Raw genomic sequence first — 14,760 nt, 5'->3', positions numbered from 1 at the left:
TCTCAGGGTGGTGAGATCGAGCCCTGTGTTGGGCTCTATGCTCAGCAGGGAGTCTGCCTGAGATTCTCTCCCTCTCCCTCTGCCCCACCCTCCTCTGCTCACTCTCTCTTTCTCTCTCTCTCAAATAAATAAATCTCTTTAAAAAAATAAATAATAAGAAAAGAAGATGTTTTCCTCTTACAAATTCTACAAAATGACTTCTCTCCATACCTTTGCAGAATCAGACGCACATCACAGCAATAAGTCAGTGGGCTGGCAAGGATCCCAGCTCGAGGTAGGGAGGGGGCATCATGTGAGATCCTCACTAGACAAGATCTGGGGTGGGGTTGGAGAGAGGAGCATGTCTTCACCTTCTGGGGACTACTGGGACAGAGACAACAGATGTGGTTAGTGTGGCCCAGAGCAGAGCAGGGACCTCTGGGAATAGCTACAAGGAGTGAGCTCCCAGAACTTTCCAGCAGAGTGATCCATGGCTGGAGTGAGCTCCTCAATCCCTGTGGGGGCACAGCAAGGGCTTTGGAAAGGGACTTTGTTTCCAGGTTAGGGAGAGGAACGAAGACTCTCTGAGGTTCCTTCCCCAAGCCAAAAGATTTCAGGATCTTAAGGTTGGAAAAAGTCAAATTCATCTGGTTTAATGTCCCCCACAGGGCGTTGGAAGCATCTCTACAACACCCCGTTGACAGTCAAGATTTATCTGGAGCCCTCCCACCTGGACCCCTCCCGGGGCCTCCCACTGCTCTCCCCATCCCCTCCCCTGCCCCACCCAGACGCCAGGGTAGCGGTAATGGGGAATTACCAGATCACGCTCCCCTTAAGGCGCTCTGGGGTGGCCCTTTACGCGGAGAATAAAGTCCCTTGGTTCACAGGCCCTTCTGGGCTGGCCTTTGCCTGCTCTCTGACCACTGTCCTGGGACTCTCCTTCATTCCACGACATGATGCTGGCCTTCTTTCTGTGCCTTAGACAAGCTAAGCTCATTTTTGCCTCAGGGATTTTCACTTGCTGTTGCTCTATCTGGAATGTTCTTCCTGCAAATCATACCACACCTCCTCAGTGCTGAGGGGTGCCACCTAGGCTCCCCTTTAGGGCAGAGGTGCTTACTCCTGCGTCTGCTCTCAATTGAGACTCTGTTGGAATGTCTCCTCTGAAGAGAGCCAGCCTGCCCAAAGTCTTGCCCCTTCCAGCGAGCTTCTAGCTACCCAGTGGCGGCTCAGTGTGAAGGCACAAAGGCCAGGCTTGTTGCCTGGAACTGGGACAGCTTGGAGAGGCCCTCCTTGCTCCTAGATCCCCGGGGGGTCAGCAGAGGCTTTTGTTATGACTTTGAGTGCACAGTCCTCCCTCCTTTACTCTGCCCTGCTTCTCTCACTCACTCACCTCTCCCTGCCTGCGGCTCTCTGTCTTAGCATCTGCTTCTGGGAGGCAGACTGAGGCAGCCTGGTGGGTATCTTCATCTGAGTCCCTGCTCAGAGGTTACCCTCCTAGGACTCCTCCTGGCTCACCGTGGGGCATGTCGCCCCATCTTTCTGTCCCTGTATCCTATTTTGTATGTATCACCTTTTGAAACTACCTCTTATTTTTCTTTGTTTCATTCACCTGCTGTCTCTCTCCCAGACGAGAGTTACCATCAGTTTCACAAAAGCTGCTGCCTTGTCTTCTCTGTGCCCCAGGGCCAATGCCAGGGCCTGGTGCAAAGCTGATGCCCAGCAAATATTTGCGGACCCCACCAATGTGGGTGAAGGACTGAGCAGGTGAAGGGGTGAAGCGTGGCAGGAGCGTTGCCTGTGTCTGCCTTTCCTGCTCTCCCCAGCCCCGCCCTACCCCCAGAGCCCCCTAGCCAGGCTGTGGGACCCCTCCCCCATGTGACCCCGGCTGAGTGGGGCCTCCTGGGAGGATGGAGCCTGCAGCCGCCTTGGCTGCCTGCCCTGTATTGATCAAAGCTGGGAGGCCTGCTGGCTGAGGTCTGTCCCAGCCCGTGGGGGCAGGGGGAGTGGAAGGGGGATTCTGGCTGAGATTCAGGCAGGGCTTGCCTGGGGCAGCGTGGTGCTGGCTAAAGATCCATCTGCTTTGGGGGCTGACAGCACCCCTTCCCCACACCTCTCAGGGAGGCCAGACCAGCTAGCTCCAGGAGGATGGCTGGGCAGGAGGGTGTGGGGACTGAGGCTGGGCTGGGGCTTGGACACTGGACGCTCCCAGCCTCTTGCTAGGCCCTGCTTTTGATGCACACCACTGTTTATGGAGATCCTACCAGGCTCCCTCTCCTGGGGGCGTGGAGTGGACAAGGGGCTCTATACAGGCCTGTCTTGTGCCCCTCTGTGCGCAGCACCTTGCAGGACCCAGGAATGAGGTTCTCAGTGGTCTGGGGAATCGCACTGGTCACAGCTCACTGTGATCCAGGGCACAGCCAAGGAAATGGAGAGGGAAGGCAGACGGCCAGTGGGGGGGGGGGTGGAGCCTAAGAATGCTGCCTTCCTTCAGAGGCCTGACTCAAGAACTAATAATCAGGGGCGCCTGGGTGGCTCAGTGGGTTAAGCCGCTGCCTTCGGCTCAGGTCGTGATCTCAGGGTCCTGGGATCGAGCTCCGCATCATCGGGCTCTCTGCTCAGCGGGGAGCCTGCTTCCTCCTCTCTCTCTGCCTGCCCCTCTGCCTACTTGTGATTTCTCTCTGTCAGATAAATAAATAAAATCTTTAATAAAAAAAAAAAGAACTAATAATCATGGGCACCTGGGTGGCTCAGTTGGTTAAGTGTCTGCCTTTGGCTCAGGTCATGATCCTGGGGTCCTGGGATCGAGCCCTGTGTCGGGCTCCCTCCTCCTCAGGGAGCCTGCTTTTTCCTCTCCCTCTGTTGCTCCCCCTGTTTGTGTTCTCTCTCTCTGTGTCAAATAAATAAATAAATCTTAAAAAAAAGAAAAGAAAAGAAAAGAATGAATAATCAGGGTAATTCCTATTTGGCCACAAAAGGTCCTTGGTCCAGAAAGGAGAAGCAACCGGCCCAAGGTCACAGGGCTATCAGCAGTTAAGCTGGGGCTGGAGCCCAGTCTCCCATCTGGCAGGTGGACTCAGAGAGCAGGGTGCCCTGGATCCCCAGCACTCTGCATGCAGGTACTGAGCACCTCCTCTGGGCGAGGCCAGGTGATGGGTGCCGGAGATAATATGGGGGAGGCGGGGACCCACCCTGACCTCTGGAGCTCACAGCCCGGGAGAGAACATGCATGCACTCATGTGTACACACACACACAACAGTAATCCACACTGGTCCGGTGAGGGGGGCATGCAGAGCTGGGAAACCAAAGGCAAGGAAGTGACTGCATCAGAGACATGCTGGGAAGACCCTCGGGAGGAAGTACTCTCTGAACCGTGTCTTAGATGGATGATTTTGAAAAAGCAGGGGCATGGGAAAGAGGCAGAATAGTCCAAGCCTGGGCACAGCATGAAGAAGGCACTCAGGCTGCCGTCTTCCAGGCCTCCAGATTCTGGCCTCCCTGCCCTTCTGCCCAGAAACCACCACAGTGTGAGAGTAAGGGCTCTGAAACATGACTGAGATCATGTGACTCTCCTGCTCAAAGCCATCAGTGGTTCCCCACTGCCCTCTGGCTAGGGTCGTGTCATCACAGAGCTTGAATGTGAGAGGTCAGGCATTCTGTGTCCACCCGTGCCCATTGTAGAGAGAAGAAAACGGAGGCCCAGAGAAGATCATACAGTGAGTAGCGGGCTACTCTGTAACTAAAGTAGGGACCTTCCGAGCCCTGAACCGGACTCTATTTCCAGACACTGCATCCTCTGCCCTCCCCTGAATGCCCAGAGAGTATTTAAGGAACATCCCGAGTCTGGAAGGGACCCCCATTCTACAGATGAGCACACCAAGGTCAGGAATGCAGGCCAACTTTGCAGTTCCTAAAATGCTTGCACAAAGGTTCTTATTTAACTCACAACTCTGGGAAGTAGACAGGGTAAAAGTTATCAGGCCCATCTGATAGATGAGGAAACTGAGGGCCCAAGAACAGAGTGATTGGTCAGGGTCCCCTGGTGGCTTCCTTCCTTCACCCTTCACACATACACTGCACGTGGGCTCTGTGACAGGCCCTGGGCGGGGTGCAAGCCGGGGGCAAAACCATCCTGTGCATGGGGTGCTCGCAGTGTCCTTGGCAATTCAGAGAAGCTGGAGCTGCAGTGAACCCCAGCATGGGAACCCCAGGGGCTGGGAAGCCCAGGGAGAGACTTTAGGGGGTGATAGTTCAGGGGAGTTCAGTGTGGGAGCTGCGGAGGGAGGGAGCATCAGGCAGGGCCTTGGCCCCTCTCAGGCTTCCTGCCTGGCCTTCTTACTGGAGCTCCTTCCTGGAGGATTTAAGACTATGTTGAGCAGTTGTTTTAAATTTCCGGGCAGGGGGCTGCAAAGGAGGGGGGTGTGCAGGCCGTCTGGGGTGTGGGCTGCTATTTACCAGGGCCCTTTGTGGGATGAAGCTCTCCAGGCTGGAGGCTTCCACAATTGCTTGCAGCTGGGCTGTCAGCCAGCCGGGGGAGTTGGGGGTAGGTTGGGAATGGTGGGGAAGGGGGAGGCCAGGGGCCTGCGGGGTCCCTTCCAGCCTCCAGGATGGCCTCTGCCTCCTTGGGTGGCGGCTCTTGGTGGGGTCTCAGACCTGGCTGAGGGTCCTTGCGCACAAATGTATCTATAAGCTGGGAATCCATCCGGCTGGACATTTCTGAGCTTTATGGCCTTGATGCACTTAATCTTTCATTTCCTCTCCCCTGCTTCATCTCCCCGCTCACTTCCCCTCTTTCCCGAGAGAGGAATTGCTCTGCTCCCCCGCCCCCATGGTGCGGGGAGGCTCCCTGGCCCCTTTGTCAGAAGCTACCTGTGTGCACAGCTGTCCCGGATCCCTCCCTGTCTCTGTCCGGGCCCACCGTTCACTCCCCTTCCGATGACAGTAGCGGATAAACAGGCCTGGCAGAAACCCCTGTTTCCTCAGCACCCACAGGATCAGCTCCTTAGCCAGAGAGCCAACAGCCTTCAGCCTCCTCTGTCTGCTCCCCTCAGGGATAGCCCACACTCTGGCCCCAGCCTAAGGAACCAGGGCACCTGTGTCGCTGCTCTCTCCCTTGCTCACGTGCCCCCCGCCACCCTCCCTGCCCAGAGTATCTGCTGTCCATCTTTCCCCCTTGGCTCAGGCATCTCTCCCAGGGCAGGTCAGGGCCTGTCCTCTGTATACCTGCAGCCTTATTTTCGGTGAAAGGAGAACACTATTTGGTCTTGTCTTACAAGCTTCTGATAGACCAAGGGGAGTAAAGGGCTTTCAAGGTTGTCTAGGACTGTATCAGTTCGAGGGTAGGGAGGCTAGATTCATTTGGGGGGGATCCTACTCTCACAGAAACATATTTTACCGTGAGAGTCATTTTGTGCTCCTTCTTGATGGGGTCCTAAAGCCAGATTCTGGGAGCCTGACTTGATCTGTGGTATCCCAGCGCCCGCCTAGGGTCCGGCTCAGGAAATCTCTCAGAGGAGAGACTCCCCAGGTTCTTTCCCTTCATCTTATACCGAGGAGACCAAGCCCCAGAGAGGGAAAGGAACTCACCCAAGGTCATACAAGAAATCAGGGCAGAGTTGGGACCAGTTTCTCGAACATTTACTTAAAAACCTACTTAGTTTTAAAGAGCCCCTGGCTGGGAGCCAGGAGAAGAGTAGGTTTGAGCCCTAACTTAGTCCCTACCCCAAACTCAAACAAGTCCTCTGAATGCGGTCCTCTCTTCGCCTCTCTGGCACCCTCCCTTTCCCCTCCCCCACCAGGTTTCCTTCCGGCCAATTCTGATGGTGGGGGTTGGGACTCTCTTTTGAGGCCCCTCCCATCCGCGCTCTCTCTCCTCCAGTGCCACGCTCAGAGAGCTGGGCCAGGCCTTGGGGGAAGGTGGCTGGTTCCAGCTGCAAGGCCTGGTGGGTCCCACACTGGGAGAATGAGTCTGCATAGGACAAAGAATGTCGAATGTCCCTTTTGTTTTGGGGATGTGGTGGGAACAGAGCCCTGGGCCAGCATGGGGAAGAATGGAGCAGGATGGGTATGTCTGGGCAAGGATGGTAGGATGGGGTGAGGGTGTGCTCTCAGGGGGTCCAAAATGGTGAAAGGTCAGACATGAGTCTCTAGTGCTTTGGCCTCGTTGTAGGGGAGGGGTGGGGGTGAGGGGAGCCACCTCCCTGGTCCCATAGCAAGGTGGTGGGAACCTTGTAGGCCAGGGTCCCTAGGTCCCTACACTGTCACTAGGCTTTCTCAGTGTGTTTCTCCCCACCACACGGCACCAGCAGTGGAGACCTCCCAATCTTCAGCGAAACCCCAGGGAGATGGCCTGATCACCCCCATTTCGCAGGCATGGGGAATAACTGATCTCTAGCTAGTCCACTTGGGAAAAGCAGAACCAGAATATGAAATCAAGCCCAGCTCTAAGCCAGGGCACTTACCACTTTTCCCTTGAGGGGAGAGGTCGATCTGGCCGGATTTTAATTGGACAAAGGGCTCTTCAGAAAGGTGAGGCAACTTGCCTCAGGCCACCCAACCTGTTTGGGACAGGGACTGGCCAGGCCAGCCCTCCTGCCTGCTCTAACTGGCTTCAGCCCTGAATGACCTTCTCTAGGACCCAGAGCCCTGGACAGGGGAGATGCTCTTCTTCCTCCAGGGTCAGTTTAAGCTCCCAGATTTCACGTGGGAGCCCTAGAGTAAGGAGGAGGAGTAGGGGAGCTGGCTCCTTATCAGTCGTGTGGTGCCTGTCAGAAGAGCTCTGCTCTTGGAGAGTGAGTCTGCTCCCGTATAAATAGGTTCTGCCTTGTGGGGTGACTCCGGGGGATCTCTAGGAGACAAGGGAGGCAAAGGTGAGCAGTACTGACCGGGTCTCCATGCAGGCGAATTCCCTTCTTCCCTCCTCCTTCCCTCCTCCCTGCCTCCCTCCCCTTAGCTCTTTGGCCTTGAGGTCAGATGAGGCTTGATTAATGGCCAGGGAAGCTAGTTCAGCAGGGCCCCAAAGACACAGGCAAGGAGTATGAGAAGGTAGGAGGAGGCAGGAGAGGGGACAGGGCAGAGCCTAAGGAGGAAAGAGAAGTGGAGTGAGAGAGCTGGTCTTCAGATTTCTGTTCGGAGGCAGGAATTCATTTCTGGGGGCTCATAGCACTTGAGTTACCCACTGTCATCTTACCCTTGAGAACCCTGGGCTACCTGACCTAGAAGGAAGGAACCACCCCCTGCTCTTTACTCCAAATTGTTCAGATAAGACCACAATGGGGCCTTGGGAAGGCTGTGACATGGCACCAGGAGAGCCTGCTGGAATTTCCCCATCTTGTGGGCCCACTGGTTGAAAGGGGGTTGGAACCGAACCAGGGGTGGTGGAAGAACTTGTTTTGAAGCCAAGGAGCACTCGGTGCCCCCCTCCCCCGCCGCCGCCCCTAAAGCTGCATGTTTACTTGGGGAAGCCCTAGGGGTCTGGAGGAGATTATGGGAGCTCTAAGGCTGGAGAGTCCCCCCATGGTGGGGTCTCTTGGACCTGGGTCTCCGGGGGTCTGCTCCACCTACACCCACACACTCCCCACCTTGCACTCAGGCAGAACCCTTAACCCCCTCGATGGAGTGGGGGCCGACTTCAGGTTGTCCCTCTCTCTGGGGCTGAACAGTTTCCTTGCAGAAGATGCTCAGGCCCTTTAAAAAGAAATAAATAAATAAATCCAAGACCAGATTTAAAGTCTTGCCTGAATGCTCCCAGCCTGGCTTCTCCCTTCCTCCTCCCCCTGGAGCTCTTACAGCCCCCACTGCCTGAGCACCCCCCCCCCCCCCAGGGCCATGCAGCCTTCCAGTTGAGTGGGAAGAGCAGGCAGGAATCTTGTGTTTTGGAGGGCCTCCTGTGTGCTGTGCTGTGTCGCTTACCTTTCTGATTTACTTCACCGAAGCCTTCCCAACCTGCTCAGGTCCTTACAGCAGGCCCTGTCATCCCCACTTGTCCAGAACCTGGCGGAAGAGAAAGGCTGGGCTGAGGGAGGGTAGGGAACTTTTCTGGGGCTGCATAGGGGCAGAGCTCAGGACATGTCCTGTCTTCCAAGTGGAGCTCCAAGTTCTCGCCTGTGCCACCCTGCCCAGGATCTCCAGCATCAGAGGGCAGTGTCAAGCTGAAATGGGCAGACATCAGAGCCAGAAGCAGACTCAGAGACCATTTCATATGGCCCTTTCTCGTACCGTTGGAGGCTGTGACCTGGAGGAGGCAATGGGCTCGCTCAGGGTTCCATAGCAAGTCATTCCAGGTGCCATGCAAGGTGCTAGGCGCTAGGAGACACAGAGCACAAAAATGACAAGATGCTGGTCTCATGGAGCTCTTACTGATGGAGCCCAGCAGGGCCTTTGGGGTTCCCATAAGGGAAGTATGGTGGCCTCTCATGACACAGAGCAGCCCCTCACCCAGAAGGGTTCCTGGACGAGGTGGTTTCTGAGAATGGAATGGTCACTGGTAACAGGCAGAGAAGGAGTGCTCCAAGAGCTGGAGTGTTGTTCTCCATTCTCCGCCCCTCACGGAACCACTGGAGGGAATTACCGGCTTAGAGTTGCCAGGTAAAATACAAGATGTCCAGTAAATTTAAATTTTAGATAAACAAACAAAAAAAAATTATTTAGCATAAGTATGTCCCATGCAACATTTAGGATATACTTGTACTAAAAAAATGATTCATTGTTGGGGCACCTGGTTGGCTCAGTCTGGTAAGCGTCTGCCTTTGGCTCCAGTCATGATCCTGGGGTTCTGGGATCTAGCCCTGCATCGCATCGGGCTCCCTGCTCAGCGGGGAGCTGCTTCTCCCTCTCCCTCTGCCTGCTGCTCCCGCTGCTTGTGCTCTCTCTCTCTCTCAGATAAATAAATAAAATCTTTTAAAAAAATTATCCATTGCTTATCTGAAATTCAAATTCAACGGAGAGTCCTGTATTTTTTATTTGCCACATCTGGCAACTTAACCTGGCTGTGCGCTGGGGAGATGGGGTGGGAGGGTCTGAGGCTGGAGGCCGTGGTGGGGCACCAGGGCGAGAAGGTGGAGACTCAGGAGATTGAGTCTGGATGGAGTTAAGAGGAGGAAGGAAGAGGCAAGTCTAACTCCCTGCCATCTGAGCAATCAAGTCAGGGCATGGAGGTGGCAGCCCCAGGGAGGATGGTGGGAGACAGGGAGCATGGTGAGTTTAGTTACTGACAGTTATGTCTGAGACTCTCAGGGCCCTCCTAATGGAAATGTCCAGGTGGCATCATGGCTAAGGTGCCACTGGCAGATTCCAGTGGAGAGAAGAGAAGGGGCTGACATGGACCAGTGGCTCCCCTCGCGTACCCCCACCACAGGGCTCAGTTGTGACTCAGGGCTCAGGAAGGGGCTGGGGGTGGGGGAACCCGACGCAACTGGTTCTGGTCCCTGGCAGTACCACCCCAGGTCTACCTCTGCTAGGCTCCAAGGACTGGAATTTGACTTTATCTTCCCAAAGGTCACCTTGCCCACAGCCCTGCCCTGGGGGGGGGGGGCGGTGGAGACGACATTCCTCACATTCCCTCCCAGGAGCTGGCTTGTCCGGGTTTCCAACCATCCTCAGCAACTCTTGGCAGGCCTTACTGAAGGCCTACTACGCATCTCTGGGGTCTGGGCTTGGGGGTCTGACCAGCCTATGTTTGAATTCTGACTTTGCCTCCCACCAGCTGGGCAATCCTGGAGCCAGTGACCTCTCCTTGAGCCACCCGGTCCCTGTCCTCACTCGTAAATGGGGATCATTCTGACAGGAGTGTTAAGTGATCATGTCTTTATATTTTTATTTTCATTTTTTAAAGGTTTTATTTATTTATTTGACAGAGAGAGACACAGCGAGAGAGGGAATACAGGAGAGAGAGGGAGTGGGAGAGGGAGAAGCAGGCTTCCCACGGAGCAGGCAGCCTGATGTGGGGCTCCATCCCAGGACCCCAGGATCATGACCTGAACAGAAGGCAGACGCCCAAGGACTGAGGCACCCAGGTGCCCTTGTCATGTCTTTTTTTTTTTTTTTAAGATTTTATTTATTTGACAGAGAGAGAGAGATCACAAGTAGGTGGAGAGGCAGGCAGAGAGAGAGAGAGGAGGAAGCAGGCTCCCTACTGAGCAGAGAGCCCGATACGGGGCTCGATCCCAGGACCCTGGGATCACCACCGGAGCTGAAGGCAGAGGCTTTAACCCACTGAGCCACCCAGGTGCCCCCCTCGTCATGTCTTTTAAAGCATCACCTCAGCCCTTGTCTTTCAGCAGTACTCTTAATACTGACTCCTCCTTTGCCTTGAGCCTCAGTGTCCTCGTTTTAAAGAATAATGTAGGGGCGCCTGGGTGGCTCAGTGGGTTAAGCATCTGCCTTCGGCTCTGGTTATGATCTCAGGGTCCTGGGATCAAGGCCCTTGCAAGGCCCAGGAGGGGCTCCCTGCTCAGAGGGAAGTCTGCTCCTCCTTCTGCCCTTCCCCCTGCTCATGCTTTCTCTCTCTCTCTCTCTCTCCCTCTCAAATAAATAAATAAAATCTTTAAAAAAAGAAAAAGAATGATGGAACCTGTCATGTCAAGCCAGGGACGGGCATGGATGGACTGTGATGGCCCACAAGGTAGCTGTATGGGAGGCCCCAGAACCCCATACTTCTCAGGTCCAGCAGAGTCTGAGGTGACCTTGGCCAGGGTCAGTCAGGGAGCAGGCAGATGGAGGCTGCAGGCTCCATGGTGTGGCTGCCAGGAAGTGATAGGCTGGCCAGAGGGCCTGGTGGCAAAGGCTGAAAACAGAAGCAGGGGAGCCCACAGAGCTGGGCAGCCAGACCTCTGCTCTGGCTCTGTTATCTCGGGTTCCCCTATGCCTGCCTCCAGTCCCACCCCTCCTCCCAGGTGTGGGATACACGGGGCCAAGGGGACAACCACCTGGAGTCCAAGTTTATCATTCTTGATTGTACTCCAAGAGCCTGGTATCTGGAATTCCCTGCCTAAAGGGCTCTGAGACCACTCCCAAGACCTATTCTCCGGGGGCTCTGCTGCAACCTTAGGCCTGCAGGATGGACAAGGAAGGAGCTTGGACATGGGGCCTGCACACAAGGACTTCTGGAGAGAAGGAAGAACCTGGCAAGGGGATTGCCATTTGAACTCTTGCCCCAGGGTGCAAATATGAGGGGTGGGCCACCCCATGGAAGGACCAGGGTCAGAGGAGTCCCAGCACAGTAGTTGGAGGCTTTAGTTCAATGATGGGCCAATTTTACCTGCAGATTCTCAGACCTACCCATGGAAATTCATATTCTTGGGCTTTGGAGAAGATTCTAGAATTTGCATATTTAGTAAGGATGGCCAGAGACCATGGTAGGGAGCTTTGTGCCCAGCACCCCATTCCCCATTTAATACCTTTTACTTTTAATTTAATTCTTATTGTTTAAGATTTTAATTTTATTTATTTTTTAAAAGATTTTATTTATTTATTTGAGAGAAAGAGAGAGTGAGAAAGAGAGCATGAACAGTGGGAGGGGTAGAAGGAGCAGCAGATTCCCTGCTAAGCAGGGAACCCAACTCAGGACTTGATCTCAGGACCCCAGGACTGTGACCTGAGCTGAAGGCAGACGCTTAACTGAATGAGCCACCCAGGTGCCCCTTAAGATTCTGTTTTTTAAGAAATCTCCGCATGCAACATGGGGCTTGAACACATAGCCCCGAGATCAAGATTTGCATGCTCCACTGACTGAGCCAGCTAGGTGACCCCTATTTAATTCTTACAATAACCCTACAAGGTAGGTAGCTGGGAGGAAACTGAGGCATGGTGAGAAGACTTGCTAAAGGGGGCGCCTGGGTGGTTCAGTGGGTTAAGCATCTGCCTTCAGCTCAGGTCACGGCCCCAGGGTCTTGGGATTGAGCCCTGCATTGGGCTCCCTGCTCAGCAGGAAGCCTGCTTCTCCCTCTCCCGTCCCTCTCTGCTGAAGTTCCTCTCTTGCTGTGTCTCTCTCTTTGTCAAAATAAATAAATAAAATCTTAAAAAAAAAAAAGGGGGTGCCTGGGTTAAAGCCTCTGCCTTTAGCTCAAGTCATGATCCTAGGGTCAGCGGGGAGCCTGCTTCCCCCTCTCTCTCTGCTTGCCTCTCTGCCTACTTGAGATCTCTGCCTGTCAAATAAATAAATAAAATCTTTAAAAAACAAAACAAAACAAAACAAAACGAAGACTTGCCTAAGTCCTCCCAGCTGGCAATGGACAGAGCTAGGACTGGTCAGCACTTGTACTCTCCTGCCTGTCCCTCATCCCCAAACTCCAAAACCTCAGTGATAAAGGCCCAAAGACAATTTGGGTCAGAAGTCATTTGGACATATTCTACTTGGTTCCAGGAAAACAAAGCTTAGAATCCAATTGTGAAGCATAAATCCTCTTCTCTGGTCTGGTGAGGCCTCCGCCCTCTGCTGACTCTGGGGCAACTCTCAGACCCTGGCAAGATCTGTTAGCCTCCAGTCATCCATGTCCCCAGGGCGATCTCTCCAGCCCAGGTCTCCAGGTCTCTTGGCTCCAAACTCAAGTGTTCTCAAGCTGAGGAGCACCTCCCATCCCCAGACTTGCCCCTCTTCTGGCCCTGCCACACTCTCAGTGCTCAAGTCTGAGTGTCTGTGCCCATCCTCAGCTCCCCCTCCAGCTACTTCCAGCCCATAGGTCACCTTTCTGCCGGGTCTACTTCCTTAATAGCCATGAATCTGTCCCCATCTCCCATTGACCTTGCATCTCCCCTCATTCGGGTTCAGGCTTCAGCATCTCCCAAAAAGACCACCGGCTCCTCCAAGCCACTGCATATATGGCATCTAGAATGATCTCTAGAAAACAAGGGACAGGTCATGCCTCTGTTCACAACTCTACAGCGGCTCCTGTCTCAGTGCCCTTTGACTAAAAGCCAAGTTTTTCTCTACTCTCCAGGAACACTGAGGGGCTTTGAAAGTCTCCGTTACACCCTTCCCTCCCCTCCCCTGCGTTATTTTTTCACGTCTATGTCTATGTCTTCACTGCTGCTGTTCCCTCTTCCCTTGGGTTTCCTGGCTAACAGCTACTTCCTCAGATTCCAGCAGCACCGCCTCCTGCAGGAAGCCACCCCTGCTGCACCCAGGCTGGGTCAGGACCCCTGCTGGGGCTGCCAAGGCTCTCTTGCAGCACCTGCCACCTGCACTCATAATAATAGCTGATATTTATTGAGTGTTGACTCCATGTATTTTTCTATATTGACCCACTTAACCTTCACAAGCACCCTATGAGACAGGTTCTATGATCATCTCCAATTTCAGGTGGGTAAAAGGTTAAGTAAATTGCCCCACACTACCTGGGGATCTGCAACCACAGTGGCTGGCTCCAGAAAGCTGGCCTCTAATCCTGAGATGCCGCCTGCTGCTGTATTGGGTGCACCTTCGGGGGGACGGCAGGGGCAGGGATGGGGTTTGTGTGGCACATCCTGGATGGTCCTTCTAGGGCGGCTTCTGCCCCATCAGGATGAACCCAGCGGCTAGCCCAGGTGCTGGCATGGGTAGACGCCTGACGCCTGGCGCTTCTGCCCTAGTCTCAGACCTCTGCGGGGCTGTGAGGGCCCCCCGCGACCGGGGCGTCGGGCGGCCCAGCTGGGGCGGGCTTGGGGCCAGATGGGCTGTGCGGCGGCAGGGAGGCCAGGGCGGCCGGCCGGGGCCGTGCGTTGCCATGGGGACGGGGGGGCGGCAGTCCCGCCCCCGTGGGCGGGGGAGCAGGTGGCGGGACGGTGCGCCGGCTGGGGGAGGGGCCGGAAGGGGCCCACGGGGGCCGCGGCTGGAGGGGCGCGCCCCGGGCTTCTCCTCCTCCTCCCTACCTCTCCACTCCCGGGGTTCCCTTGGCGATTCAGGCTCTGCCTCGGAGCTTCAAGTTAGGGCCCCGTCCTGGCCTCGGCTTCCCATCCCTGTACATCTGGTGCATATAACTTCCTCTGCTCTCTCCCTTTTAGCCTCAGTTTCCCCGACTGTGCAAAGGCGGAGTTGGGCTAGGAGATTTTCTTTCCTTTTCTTCCTTTCTTCCTTCCTTCCTTCCTTCCTTCCTTTCTTTTTCTTCCTTCCTTCCTTCCTTTCTTTCTTTCTTTCTTTTTTTAAAGATTTTATTTATTTGACAGAGATCACAAGTAGGCAGAGAGGCAGGCAGGAGTGGGGGGGCAGGCTTCCCGCTGAGCAGAGAGCCTGATGGGGGGCTGGATTCCAGGACCCTAGGAAGGAAGGCAGAGGCTTTAACCGACTGAGCCACCCAGGGGCCCCAGGCCAGGAGATTTTCATGCACGCTTCAGCACACATAGTTTTTATGGCTCTGGGATAGGCCCGGGAGGATTCAGGGTTGGGTAATTTCTCATCCTCTTCTTAGATGTAGGTGAGGTAAGTTCTCATCAAATGACGCCCTTCCTAGGACCCAGATGAGGGGAATGTCGGAAATAGAAGAGCTCGCGGAGCTGCATCCCCCCCCTCCCCCCTCCACACCCCTCTATTCCCAACCCTCCCACCCTCTCCCCGCCCACCTCGAACCCAAGCGTCCCCATTATACAGAGCAGGCAACGGAAGCCCAGAGAGGGTGAGGAACCTGTTAGAGTTACACAGCGAGTCGCAGGCAGAGGCAGGGTGGTGAGAAACTAGGTCTTAGCTTCCCAGTGCTCCACCCATCACCTGCTGCCTTGGAACCCAAACCGGTGTCAGGGTGGGGGGAGGGGCAAGGTGCTGTTTGGGGGGAAACAAAGGTCCCCACTCTGTGCTCTGCCAGCCCCAGCTG

At 54.9% G+C, this 14,760-nt stretch overlaps 1 long non-coding RNA gene across 1 annotated transcript; it reads right to left on the bottom strand.

The window, feature by feature from the left end:
• Positions 1 to 218: 218 nt before the first annotated feature.
• LOC125098445 (uncharacterized) lies at positions 219 to 13,659 on the bottom strand. The gene is made up of 5 exons (XR_007126826.1): positions 13,313 to 13,659; positions 12,720 to 12,815; positions 7,892 to 7,972; positions 7,561 to 7,666; positions 219 to 315 (listed from the first exon to the last, which is right to left on the bottom strand). It is a non-coding gene; the product is annotated as an uncharacterized LOC125098445 (long non-coding RNA).
• Positions 13,660 to 14,760: the final 1,101 nt, after the last annotated feature.

This window comes from Lutra lutra, chromosome 4 (assembly GCF_902655055.1).
Source record: "Lutra lutra chromosome 4, mLutLut1.2, whole genome shotgun sequence".
In the NCBI taxonomy this organism is placed as follows: Eukaryota; Metazoa; Chordata; class Mammalia; order Carnivora; family Mustelidae; genus Lutra; species Lutra lutra.
This window is presented reverse-complemented; position numbering and strand designations above follow the sequence as displayed.